The 14611-nt window shown below is 33.6% G+C and overlaps 1 protein-coding gene across 6 annotated transcripts in view; it reads right to left on the bottom strand.

Moving 5' to 3' along the window:
• CSMD3 (CUB and Sushi multiple domains 3) overlaps positions 1 to 14611 on the bottom strand; it is a 1255667-nt gene that overhangs the window by 1064960 nt on the left and 176096 nt on the right. The gene's annotated exons all lie outside the window — the stretch shown is intronic.

Genomic DNA, 14611 nt, shown 5'->3' with positions numbered 1-14611 from the left:
CTAATACTTTATTGGATATAGTTACAAGCTTGGTTATGTAATTAATTTACAACTGATACTTTTTCTAAACCAGAAAAGAGAAATTAAGAATTAAAGAAAACCACATACATGGAATATAGTTTTTCTAAAATTAATGAAAGTACATACTTTTTAATTTTTCTATGAATTGCCTTTTATGTTCTTTACTTTATCATGTTTATTATTAATATTAGAATAAGAATTAGTAATTTTATGCAATGGAATTATACCTTTTTAAATACACAGTAATTGCTATTTTTGCCCAACATTGTACAGGATTAATCTACATTGAAATTACCATGTATTTCATTGCCGTATAACAGTAACTCTCATTTGTCTCAGGTGTGCTTATACTCTAAAAATTATTAAGAACCCCAAAAAGATTTTGTGGGATTTATCAACATGTGCCATATTTAAATTTTTTTAAGGTTTTGTTTATTTTTGAGAGAGACCGACAGACAGAATGTGAGTAGCACTGGGCCAGAGAGAGAGGGAGACACAGAATCTGAATCAGACTCCAGGCTCCAAGCTGTCAGCACAACCTGACGTGGGCTCGAACCCACGAAACGTGAGATCATGACCTGAACCAAAATCAGTTGCTCAACTGACTGAGCCATCCAGGCGCCCCAATATTTGCGCTATTTAAAATAAAACTGAGAACTGTTTTTTACATGTGCATTTGTTACTTAAAAATAACCAGAATAGGCACATTACATGTTTACGTCAATCATATTTCAATTCAAGATAAGTATCTTTTCCAAAACAAGAATGAAAAGAATGCCTTGTATTTTGTTTTTTAGAAATCTTTTAAATATCTGGTCTATTAGCAGAAATTATTTGGATTCTCAAATCTACTTCTTTATTCAATATTTTGGATTACATTATTTTGGTTGATGGATATGAAGAACTCTGGCCTCACTTAAGTGTGTGGTTGGAAAAGGGAAGCTATTTCTAATAGCCTTTGCAGATTAAAGTGGATGCTCTTTTTTGATACTACACAAAAACTTCACAAGTTAGTTTCGATGTTGAATTTAAGCCATATCAATTAATTGTTGTATTGTGTAGCATTAAAATTCATTGCTTCACCTTGTTCTTATAATGGGTCCTTTTTATCCAGGCAACGTTTAACAAGCATTGATCATTTGAGTTAGATCTTCCAAATGTTACATTTTATTATAAACTATCAAAAAAATCACATTTATTTTTATTGCTACTGATCTCATTAGAAAAGTCATTAAACTTGGAGAAACTTTAAAGCTTACAGTAATGGATTGAAGCTTTGTAAAATTCTATTTTTTTTTTTTACTTGTAAACTGAGATTTCATCCTTAACAACAGATCCTGTCAGTTGTTTTCCCTTGAAAACTTCCCTTGAAGTAACAATTCAGGTTCATTGCATGTGTATATTTGTGGGTGTGGGGACGTGTGTGTGTGTGTGTGTGTGTTTCAAAAAATATATGCCAGACATACAGATGTGATTAACATTTATGTCAGTCACTCCAGTAAAGAGGTGTTCCATGAAAAAGTGGCTAGTTCAGTGATCTTGTAGAACCCCTAAAAGTGCCTAAAGACCTTCAAACATCCATGGATCACATTTTGAGAACCACTGCTGTATAGGAGTCTATTGCAATAAATACACCACACTAAATTTATACATTCTACAGTTGATGGGCTTTTGGGTTGTCTATGATCAGTCCAGTGTGTTTTCATCAACATTCTTGCTGAAGTTCACTTGTACATACTTATCTGGAAGTTTCTCTAAGGTTTATCAGCATTTAAAACTTTAATTTTTTCCCTTTTTTTTCTGAGTAAGTTGCATGATTTCCTATTTGGCTCCTGGTTAGAAGTATATCTCTGAAATTATAAACCAATGAGTTGCTTTAGTTATATCTGCTTACCATGTATATCTCATTTGCATTTCAATTGGATAACATTTTCTGTATGAATTGAATCCTTTGAGATTCTCAAGATTTGTTTTATGGGTCAGATATTGTGATTTTTTATTTGCCTAGTTTTCTTATGAAGGAAAATATATTATTTTTCTATTCCTAATCCAAATTAACACAAACTGAATGTGCATTATTATCTCATAGTTATGTGGGAGTTGGTAGACTATAGCTCAACTGGTTCTCTGCTTGGAGTCTCATGAAGCTGAAATCAAAGTGTTAGCTGGGCTGCATTGCTTCTAGAACCTCTGGAGCTATATCTGCTTTCACTTCCAAATTTATAAAGCTGTTGCCAGATTTAAATTCCATGCAGTTGTAGGACTAAGGTCACGTTGGCTTGGGGTCATTCTCAGATTTTAGAGATTGCCTGCATTTCTCAGTTTGTGGCCCCCTTCCTGCTTTTTCAGAGTCAGCAAGGGCAGTGCGAGTTCTCTTTCTTCAAATATCTTTAGTCTTTCCTTCCACTTCATCCTTCTGCTGCCTCTTCTTCTGCCTCCAGATGGAGAGAGTTCTCAACTTTTACATGCTCATGTAATTAGTTTGTGTTCAAATTGATAATTCAGATATTTTCCTATTATAACATCTGTCTTGATCCCATTTGTAGAGTTATTTTTGCCGTGCAATTTAACATATTCATCCATTCCCAGAGAACCATTATTCTAGGATCACTGGCTACTGTAATGAGTATTTATCATTGGCTAGGAGCAGCATTTAGTATATCTTTTAGATAGATTTGTTAATCATGTTCAAGTGTTCTCTTTGCTAACTATAATTTAAAAATCTGATAGACTAGTTGATGAAAGAGATATGCTAAAATCTCACAATATGATTGTAGTTTTTATAGTTTTCCTTGTAGTTATGTCCATTTTAAAATATATTTGGGGGCTACATTATTAGGTGTGTACAGTTTAAATGATTATATTTCCTAGTAAATTGAATATTTTGTCTTTATGAAGTGCTACTATATTTCTAATAATCTGATCGTAAACTTTATCTTGATACTCATAAATCTATAACTTAATTTATTAGAATTAATCTAAATCGTCTTTTAATCTTCAATGTTTTTGTATCCTTGTTTTTTAAAATATGTCACTTATAACCAGAATATACTAGGCTATAGTTTCAAATACATAAAAGATTATATGGGGAACTGGGGTGGCTCAGTTGGTTGAATGTCCAAGTCTTGATTTAAGATTTTTTTTAATTTTTAATGTTTATTTTTGAGAGAGAACACAAGTGGGGGAGGGGGCAAAGAAGGAGGCAGAGAATCTGAAGCAGGCTACTTTCTGTCAGTGCAAAGCCCGATGTCGGACTCAAACCCATGAACCATGAGATCATGACCTGAGCCAAAGTCAGACACTCAACTGACTGAGCCACCCAGGCACCCCTAAAATATGCCATTTATACCAGCATATACTAGGCTATGCTTTTATATACATCAAAGATTACAGATAAATAAGATCTTAAAAAACAAAAGAAATTGCCACAGCCATTCCAGCCTTCAGCAACCACCACCCTGACCAGTCAGCAGCCGTCAACATAGTGGCAAGACCCTCGACTAGCACAAGATTATGACTCACTGAAAGCTCAGAGATTGGTTAGCATTTTTAAATAATAAAGCGTTTTTTATATTAAAATATTTAATGTCCATTTTTTAACAATGCATACTTAATAGATTACAGTATAGGGTAAACACAGTTTTATATGCACTGGGAAATGAAAGAAGTTCGTTTGACTTGCTTTATTGTGATATTCACTTTATTTCAGTGGTCTGTAACCAAAACCCCAATAAATTTCTGTTGTATGTCTATACTTTATAAGACTTCATTTTGTAAGTTAGTATTTCTGTGTGTAGTTATTTATTAAGCATCTTTCTTTCTCCTTTGGATGCTAACCTTTCTGAAGTCATTCCTTATAACTCACTAGTTTATCAGCAGTGCTTTTATGAAGTATCTATCATGTAGGAGGGCCCTCAATAAACAGCTGTTAAGTTCATGAATTTGGGTGGTAGGAGAACGTGAATGCCATCAGAACACTTGCTTTTTCAAACAAAAAAACTGTGTTCTTAGAACAGCATTCTCAAAAATCATAAAAATGTCAAGGGACTCCAATTGTTAAGAAAATTCAGGTAGTCTACATAGACATTCCTGTTGAATAAGACATAATTTTCACCATAATAGTAACCTCAAAAGTTGAAGGGAGATCATGTATCTTAGGCACCTCTATTTGAAGTATTTTTCAGGATATAACTATATAGTTTTAAAACTTACTTTTCAGGTAAAGCTAATATGATTTTTATCTTTAATATGAACTATGAATTATAATATTTAAATATACATGTATTGTACTTGAAATTAACATGTTTTCTAGGTAATCTAAAAATCACAGTCTTTTATGGATAAGTATGATCTTTTTCCATCAATCATTTGTACTGATTCAGATACTTGTGAAATTTGGTGTTTTGCATATATTGTTAAATCATTGAATTATAAATTATATTTCCTCGTATTGATGTATTTTAAAACTGCATAGTGAATGGCATTTTATGTTCCTTTGAAAAGAATACCATAGTGAAACTCTATTTTCTCTGACTTACAATTGAAGTTATCACAGTTCGAAAATGATCAGTAAATAGTTCAAATTCATACTGCTGGTGAGCAGTGGAGCAAAGAAGTAAACCCATAACTTCTAACTCCAGTGTATTTCTTTTCCAGTAGTGATTTTTACCATAAGGAATGTGATTTTTTCATGAGGGCAGTACATATTTAATTCATTTTTGTTTCTTCACAATGCCTGTATAAATTTCTTAACAGATATTTGGAATAGATAAGAACATAATTTTACCCACATGATGGCTTTAAGTAGTTGATACTGGTAAAAACTGTGTCACAGTTTTAAGGTCATTAAATTAAAGGCCAGGAAGGTAATGTGGAATGCCCATCTGTACTTGTTGATGCATTTACAGGTAATATCACTAGTGGTTAGCAAAGAGATTTTCCTAGTGGAAAACTAAGTAAGATTAGTCAGCAAATATATCAGGGGAAAATCCTAGAATGATGCAATGTAAATTTCCTTCAGATATTATTTTTTTTAAATGTTAATAATTGAGAAAAATTGGCTGAGAATTGAAATGTATTAATTTTTAAAATTTTTAAAAAAGTTTATTTTTTTTAATTTTTTTTAACGTTTATTTATTTTTGAGACAGAGAGAGACAGAGCATGAACAGGGGAGGAGCAGAGAGAGAGGGAGACACAGAATCTGAAACAGGCTCCAGGCTCTGAGCTGTCAGCACAGAGCCCGCCGCCGGGCTCGAACTCACGGACCGTGAGATCATGACCTGAGCCGAAGTTGGACACTTAACCGACCAAGCCACCCAGGCGCCCCGAAATGTTTGTTTATTTTTGAGAGAGAGACAGAGTGTGAGTGGGCGTGGGACAGAGACAGAGGGAGACACAAATACAAAGTAGGCTCCAGGCTCTGAGCTGTCAACACAGAGCCTGACGCGGGGCTCTAACCCATGAACTGTTAGATCATGACCTGAGCCAAAGTCGGACGCTTAACCGACTAAGTCACCCAGGTGCTCATGAAATTTATTAATTTTAAGTAGTGACTTTGTTTTATGCTATCAAAACAATCACCATTTTCTACCATCATAAATTTAGCACATATGCACGTAAACTCAGATTAAAGAACAATCATTTCCTCTTAAGACATTTAGCTTAATGAATAATTTATAACATTTCTTCTATTTTTCATATTTCACTGTTATTTGGTGAATATTTCTCATGGCCCAGGGCTAGTTTATGGCCATTTTTTTCCAGTAGATCCTCTTATGTGACAGAATGGCACACATGTTGTTTATTTTTCATCCTACGTTTTATAGTTTCTAATGTATAGCATCTATTCTCCCTGCTTCCTAATCATGCATACACCTCAAATATATTTTAACATTTTATTATTTACTAGGCAAAGCATTTATCAGAGGCTGTTGTATGTTTTAAAAATCATGCACTTGAAATGAGTGACCCTGTTACTTCTTATGTTCCCTTTTAGATGAAAGCAAGCATTCTTTAAGCATTTCCACTTACAAAGATTCAGAAAATTAATGATGTCTCACACTATAGAGTAACTAGATTTAGGGAGAATTACATAACGAACTTATATCTTTCCATCAATGACTAACAGGAAACATACTAAAATAATTATTTGGTAATTAATGCAAAATTGGTTTATATTTAAATTACAAGAAAGTAATTTATAATGTCAATGCATATGCTCTTTGAATAATGGTCTGTTTATTTAAGAATTAAAAAAAATAATGACAATGTACCATTTTATAGTATAACATAATGGAAACTCTTAAAGCATCATGGATAAGAATAATACCTGTCTCATTATATAAATGTTTACCAACTTCTTTTTTTTTCAATATATGAAATTTATTGTCAAATTGGTTTCCATACAACACCCAGTGCTCATCCCAAAAGGTGCCCTCCTCAATACCCATCACCCACCCTCCCCTCCCTCCCACCTCCCATCAACCCTCAGTTTGTTCTCAGTTTTTAAGCATCTCTTATGCTTTGGCTCTCTCCCACTCTAACCTCTTTTTTTTTTTTTTTTTTTTTCCTTCCCTCCTCCATGGGTTTCTGTTAAGTTTCTCAGGATCCACATAAGAGTGAAAACATATGGTATCTGTCTTTCTCTGTATGGCTTATTTCACTTAGCATCACACTCTCCAGTTCCATCCACGTTGCTACAAAGGGCCATATTTCGTTCTTTCTCATTGCCATGTAGTACTCCATTGTGCATATAAACCACAATTTCTTTATCCATTCATCAGTTGATGGACATTTAGGCTCTTGCCATGATTTGGCTATTGTTGAGAGTGCTGCTATAAACATTGGGGTACAAGTGCCCCTATGCATCAGTACTCCTGTATCCCTTGGGTAAATTCTTAGCAGTGCTATTGCTTGGTCATAGGGTAGGTCTATTTTTAAGTTTTTGAGGAACCTCCACACTGTTTGCCAGAGTTGCTGCACCAATTTGCATTCCCACCAACAGTGCAAGAGGGTTCCCGTTTCTCCACATCCTCTCCAGCATCTATAGTCTCCTGATTTGTTCATTTTGGCCACTCTGGCGTGAGGTGATATATGAGTGTGGTTTTGATTTGTATTTCCCTGATGAGGAGTGACGTTGAGCATCTTTTCATGTGCCTGGTGGCCATCCGGATGTCTTCTTTAGAGAAGTGTCTATTCATGTTTTCTGCCCATTTCTTCACTGGGTTATTTGTTTTTCGGGTGTGGAGTTTGGTGAGCTCTTTACAGATTTTGGATACTAGCCCTTTGTCTAATATGTCATTTGCAAATATCTTTTCCCATTCCGTTGGTTGCCTTTTAGTTTTGTTGGTTGTTTCCTTTGCTGTGCAGAAGCTTTGTATCTTCATAAGGTCCCAGTAATTCATTTTTGCTTTTAATTCCCTTGCCTTTGGGGATGTGTTGAGTAAGAGATTGCTACGGCTGAGGTCAGAGAGGTCTTTTCCTGCTTTCTCCTCTAGGGTTTTGATGGTTACAAAATCAATGTACAGAAATCAGTTGCATTCTTATACACTAACAATGAAGCAACAGAAAGACAAATAAAGAAACTGATCCCATTCACAATTGCACCAAGAATCATCAAATACCTAGGAATAAATCTAACCAAAGATGTAAAAGACCTGTATGCTGAAAACTATAGAAAGCTTATGAAAGAAATTGAAGAAGATATAAAGAAATGGAAAGACATTCCCTGTTCATGGATTGGAAGAATAAATATTGTCAAAATGTCAATACTACCCAAAGCTATCTACACATTCAATGCAATCCCAATCAAAATTGCACCAGCATTCTTCTCAAAACTAGAACAAGCAATCCTAAAATTCATATGGAACCACAAAAGGCCCCGAATAGCCAAAGTAATTTTGAAGAAGACCAAAGCAGGAGGCAGCACAATACCAGACTTTAGCCTCTACTACAAAGCTGTAATCATCAAGACAGCATGGCATTGGCACAAAAACAGACACATAGACCAATGGAATAGAATAGAAACCCCAGAACTAGACCCACAAACGTATGGCCAGCTAATCTTTGACAAAGCAGGAAAGAACATCCAATGGAAAAAAGACAGTCTCTTTAACAAATGGTGCTGGGAGAACTGGACCTCAACATGCAGAAGGTTGAAACTAGACCACTTTCTCACACCATTCACAAAAATAAACTCAAAATGGATAAAGGACCTGAATGTGAGACATATGTTTACCAACTTCTAACGAGGTGTTATTTCTAGGAGACTGAGAGTCAAGAATGACTGGATCTGTACTACAACAATGTAATCAAATGCTCCTTAAATACACACACACACACACACACACATATATACACACACATATATATATATTTAACTTTTTTATGTTTATTTTGAGACAGAGCATGAGCAGGGGAGGGGCAAAGAGAACGGGAGAGAGAATCCCAAGCAGGTTCCACACTATCCGTGCAGAGCCCAGTGCTGGGCCTGAACCCACAAACCATGAGATCATGACCTGAGCGGAAATCAAGAGTCAGAGGCATAACTGACTGAGTCACTCAGGTGCCCCAAAAGCCATATTTTTAAGTTAAAAGGCTGTTCTCTTATTACTGCTTATAACGAGTTTGGGTGGAAACAGACATGGGGAGTAGAAAAAGATAAAGAGAGCAAGCTTTCTTTTAAAATAAAAATGGTGACATTACCCCAAATCCCCAGCTTTGTGATGGTTAAATTAGAGAATTCATGTGGAATGGCCTGGTATATTTTCTGGAATCTAAGAAATAGCCACTAAGTGTTAGTTTCATTAGTACTATGACTCCAAATCCACTGCCCTTTCATTTGCATTCGATGTCATGCTATAGCTAAGATAAATTGTATTATAGCACCAGCATTCTCATGATGATTTCTCATTACTCACAGTAAGAAATTTAGATCAAAGTATCTTACAATTTTACTTTGTTCTTATAAACAAAGGTTATACAGTTCTTAAAAATGATCCAGGTGATATATAGGGAATTCTTTGCTGAAGTGAACTGTTAATCTATTTAATTTCAAAATGAATGGGAAAACCTCAGGACCAAGCAGATATTTAAAATAATGACTGTTCTGTGATAATAAATCATGTATACCCTATTGATATTGGGGTACTGAAGCACAGCCCGATAATTCATGGTTGCATCAAGATGTCACTGATTGTAATATCAAAGGAAAAGATGGCTGTGGCAATATTTGAATAATTATATCATTTGTTGCAATTAAATGAGCAGAAACTTCTCTCAAATATAAAATTACTGAAAATGGCATCTTATGTGAGAAAGCAAATTCACAATGTTAGGAACATCTGTTAGGTATAGACGCAGATATGGAAATGAGTACATATATTGATATACATACGGATATGGATAGGGATTGGGGTAGATATGGATATGACTATGAACATAATAAAGTTATAGATATAAAGGTAGATGACCAGCTTTCATTTCCACTCTTTCATATTCTTTCCACTGTATTGAATGAAGTACCTGTAAATCTTGGAAACTTGCCAGAATACTTCTCTTGCCAACATTGTTCTCTGATAGATTTTGCCACTTCCGTAATATTTAGATAGTGGATTAAAAGTGTTAGTTATTATTATGTCTTGACAGGTAGGTGCATGGACTTTAACAGGTGTTAGATGTGAGATTTTTCCATCAGCTTACTTGAATTTATGTTTAAAGCAATTGTTTTGATCTTACAAACAATTGAGCTCATCACTGCAAATTTCTGATTTCTGAAAGCTAGTGAAGTTCTCCCTGACCTTCATTCCTTGGTCTGAAATTATTATTCTTGTTATTACATATTTACATGCTTTAAGTATTTTAGGTTTTTTCCCTTACTTTCTGAACCTTAGAGATGCACAAATATTGTATAACCACTATTCCATCGAGAAAACTTTTTCTTCCCTCAAAAAGTTTGAACATGTTCTCAACTCACTGTATCTAGAGTTACTCCATTTACATAAAACTCATTCTCTACTGTGATGTTAGAGTTTCATCTTTAGGATCAACATTTTACCCAGGACCCATGTAATATATTACTAGGAAGTTTTTTCAAAATCAGTCTTTGCGATTTTTTTCCACTGTCTTCTGCCAATATTGCCAAACTTGCATAATGTCCCTTCTTTCTGATTTTATTTTATTTATTCGTTCACTGAACCACTTATCTTTGGTAGTATAAATGATCATAATTTCAATGACAGTGTAATTGAACCTGAAAAGTTTTGAAGTATAGTGAATTTATGGTGGGCAATTAATGAATGCTAGACATTTAAATCTATTTTATGAGGTCCCCATCTTGCGTAATTACCTGCAGTTGTTCATGAACATATTTTCCAAAGTTGGGGTTTTATGAAGCAGCTGAAGTTAGTGACCGTAAGCTTGGATTCTAGGGTATACAACTGGAAAACACATATTTCACTGCTTGTCAGTAATGTGATATTGGGTAAGGTATTTTATCTCAATAAATTCAGGGTAAGATGAGGCTAATACAAGGAATTATCCCATAGCTATCTTGTGAGGATTAAGTGGGATAATGCTTATAAAAATTTAGCAAGTGCTTCACACATGATAAATACTATTTCTACCATAATTATTTTGGTGATAAAGCTACCCAGGGCTCATCTTATTGGCATAAACACATTAAATGATAACTCTGGTGTTGGACTCCCTGGAGTAAATCTCTGTGTGGCCATTTGCTATTGTGTGACATTGGGCAAGTTAGTTCCCTCCCTATCTGCTTTCTCACTGGCAAAATATGAATGAAAATAGTACCTACCCCTTAAATTTTTGTCAGTTTTAAGTAAGTGAATCCAAGCACATCACTTGGAATAATGTCTGGCATTTAGCAAGTACTACAGAAGTGTTTGCTGTTATTATTATTCACTCTTAATAACAAACATGAGAATTAGAAAGTTCTTTCATAACCAACCAGAATTTTCTTCCTATAGCACCTAATTATTAATACTTACAATAGACTTGCATTATGTAACTAAGTGTAATTCTTCAAGTATATGCTATTATGCTCTTCTAAATTGCTCCCCCCGCCAAGTTTAACATTCCTAAGGCTTTTATTTTGGATATAAAATTAGTAAAGACCCATTACATGATGTTTGCTTAAGGTAAATGTATGAGTAAGAAAGAGATGAGAACTTTATTACATCCCCTAATCACTGATAAAACTTTCCAATTAGGAAGAAAGGGGAGAAAAAAGGAGAAAGAACGGAAGAGATGAGATGAGACCATATTTGTCCTTAGAAACCTGAAATTCTTGATATTAAGCGAAGTGATTCCCTCCATCCGCTATAAACACTGCTGTCTTTTCCTTGTACCTTCCAAAGACCTCTGACACACCGTATTATACTACCTTGACGTTTGAATTTTACTGTAATTCTTATGGTCCTCTACATTCACTAAGGAAGAAAAAGAAAAACATGATTCTACAAATGTATATTTTGTATTCTTCCATGTTAACAACTGTTTGATCCATTTATCCAATACACATAGATAAGGATTTAACTCAAAATTAATGGCTTTTTGTGTTTCCCAGCAAGATATTATTGATTATCTCTCAGTTTAGCAAAACATGAAAATTATATGACATGTTTTTTATATATAACACATGTGTATGTTGGAAGTATAGAATTTTGTCTATTTTTTTTTCTAGGCATTAAAAGGTTTGTTCTTTTTTTAAAAAAACATTTTTTTAAGGTGTATTCATTTTTTAGAGACAGAGCATGAATGGGGGAGGGGTAGAGAGAGAGGGAGACACAGAATCCAAAGCAGGCTCCAGGCTCTGAGCTGTCAGCACAGAGCCCGATGCAAGGCTTGAACCTATGAGCTGTGAGATCATGTCCTGAGCTGAAGTCAGACGCTCAACCAACTGAGCCACCCAGGTGCCCCAAAAGGTTTGTTCTTAAAAGAGAAATGACCATACACTTAATCAATGTCCCTACAAAGATATCTAATATAGATATACTTATTCTATATTCTTTATAGTCCAGAGATGAAGACAAATTTTTATTTAACCTAAACTGATCATAAAAAAGATTTTGATATTTGATGCTACTCACCAGTTTTATGGATTTAGATAAAGTATTCAATTGTACAAAAAGTAAATAAAACACTGTAGTTGGAGAGTTTTAAATAAAGCTTTATGCTGGTAATGATTAAATATGTTTTTATAAAGATACTATACAGTCTAACCTAGATATTCTAAAAATTAGAAAAGTGTGGGCTCTTTGACAGAGTAGTTTTGGTTCTGCTTCTAAGTCAATACTTTGTTTTAAAAGATACTGAATAGATGCAATTGAGACTATACCAATTACTCTAACAAAGTGTACGTAATCATTAATTTTATCCATTGTGCCCAACATCACTTTCTTATAAATTTTCACAACTGTCTTTGAGATAATGATCTCTTTATATATATACATATATCAATACAATTGGTAAATGATGTAGCCTTTTGAAAACTTTGTCTATTTTAGGTTAAATAAAATTATAATCTGTCTCTATTGGAATATATGATAAAGAAAATATTAATATGAGAATGCAGTGGCATAGAACATATGCACAGTCATTTCTCTACCTAATTAGTGTATTCGGACATGATTTAAGCTAATTTGTGTTATCAGATAATTTATATGTTAAATGAAAAATCAGTCCAATAATCTATTATTTAAAAATAATCATAATTCAGACCCAAACATTTTAAATTTAACAAATGGTTAAAATTAAATATTAAATTATGTCTTATATTGTTATGGACTGTGTTACTATATATAAAGTATTTTTTTTAATCATTCTTTTACAGGATCAAAAAAAATTGTAAAATTTTACACTTCGTAACACTGAAGATGATTAAATGTGATACATGTTAGCAAACATAATTAGATAATGGTATAAATATTCTGTTTTACTTTAGAGATAATATCTTTATGTACCTTGGTGTTCCACATTCAATATCCTAGGGATCCTTAAGTAAACTCTACATTCAACATGGGGCTTGAACTCACAAACCTGAATCAAGAGTTGCACGCTCTACTGCCGAGCCAGCCAGGCTCCCCAATATCCTAGGGATTCTTGAGTGATATGTACTAACATGGAGAATAATAATTACTTATATTTTAATGATATACAAATATATAAATATAGAAATGTATATAATTTAGTTTTTAAAAAAACATGGAAATATGATTTGAAGTTGTGCTAGATATGCACTATATCTCATCTATTTTAAATATACAAATTTCCTATAATAGTTTTTTTCTATTATCAAGAAATTAATAGTACAGTATTAAATTTGATTAGACTACAGTAGCACCAGAAAATTCCAATCATTTAACCGTTTCTTGATAAGTATGGTAGAAACTCATTTGGATGATTGAAATACATTTTATTTTTAACACCCAATTGAAGGAGAATGTTTTAGAATCACATTCCTTTAAAAGTTAATGAAGTTACTATGTGAGAAGCTAAACTAAGTTAACCATTGATCATACCTGGAATGAATATAAATTATTGAATTCTTTCTATAAGGCTAATAGATAGCCATGTGTCTATTTTTTCTAATTTGGGGCTCTTTGGAGAGGACTTTGTTAACAATTACACTGGGAAAATAGGCAAAAAATAAGCAAGATTGTTCAGGGACTTGAGATACTTGTTCCCCTACCAATAGCCACAGAGACATCAGATGCTATGGAGTATAGCAAAGAAAGATAAATCATTGTCTGTGTCCAAAGTGGTATATCACCATCTATAAATTATGGGTTCTCTAACCAAAGGAATACATCTTATCTGAAATAAGTATGTATTCTAATATGAAAAACACAAAGAAAAGAAAATAAATATCAATAGACAAATGCCAATGAGTATGTTTTAGTGAAAATAATAGAAAAGGAAAAAACAGTACTTGTTTATTTACATCTCCAGTTCTCATGCTTCTACTACTACATAGACAAAGTTAGAATGATAGCATGATTGAAGCAAATACCTAGTTAGGTTTAAGAATCAGCGTTTTCATATTCATAACTATTAATTTATCCTAGGTATCAAATTCATAATGCTTGCCTCAAAAGGACTAAGTTTATTTATATATTTTGAGAGAGAAAGAGAGAGTGGAGGAGGGAAGAGAGAGATGGAGAGAGAGAATTCAAAGCAGGCTCTACTCTTGTCAGTGCAGAGCCCAATGCCGGTTCAATACCAAGAACCATCAGATCATGACCTGAGTGGAGATCAGGAGTCGAATGATTAACCAGCTGAGCCACCCAAGAGCCCCTTCAAAAATGATTTTTTAATAATTATCACATAACATAAATATCGTTATTATTTCTTTTTTAAAATATTTATTTACTTATTTATTTATTTGAGAGAGAGAGAGAGGAAGAGTGAGAATCCCAAGCAGGCCATTTTGATGGAATATCATTGGAATAATAGAAATAGTTTATTTTTTATATTGAGTGAAGTAAGATGAGAAGAAAAGTAAAGTAATTGAAAGAGAAGACCATGGCAAATATAATGCTAAATAAACACATACATAAATTATTGCATGAA

The sequence above is a fragment of the Leopardus geoffroyi genome, chromosome C3, assembly GCF_018350155.1.
Source record: "Leopardus geoffroyi isolate Oge1 chromosome C3, O.geoffroyi_Oge1_pat1.0, whole genome shotgun sequence".
Classification (NCBI taxonomy): Eukaryota; Metazoa; Chordata; class Mammalia; order Carnivora; family Felidae; genus Leopardus; species Leopardus geoffroyi.
This window is presented reverse-complemented; position numbering and strand designations above follow the sequence as displayed.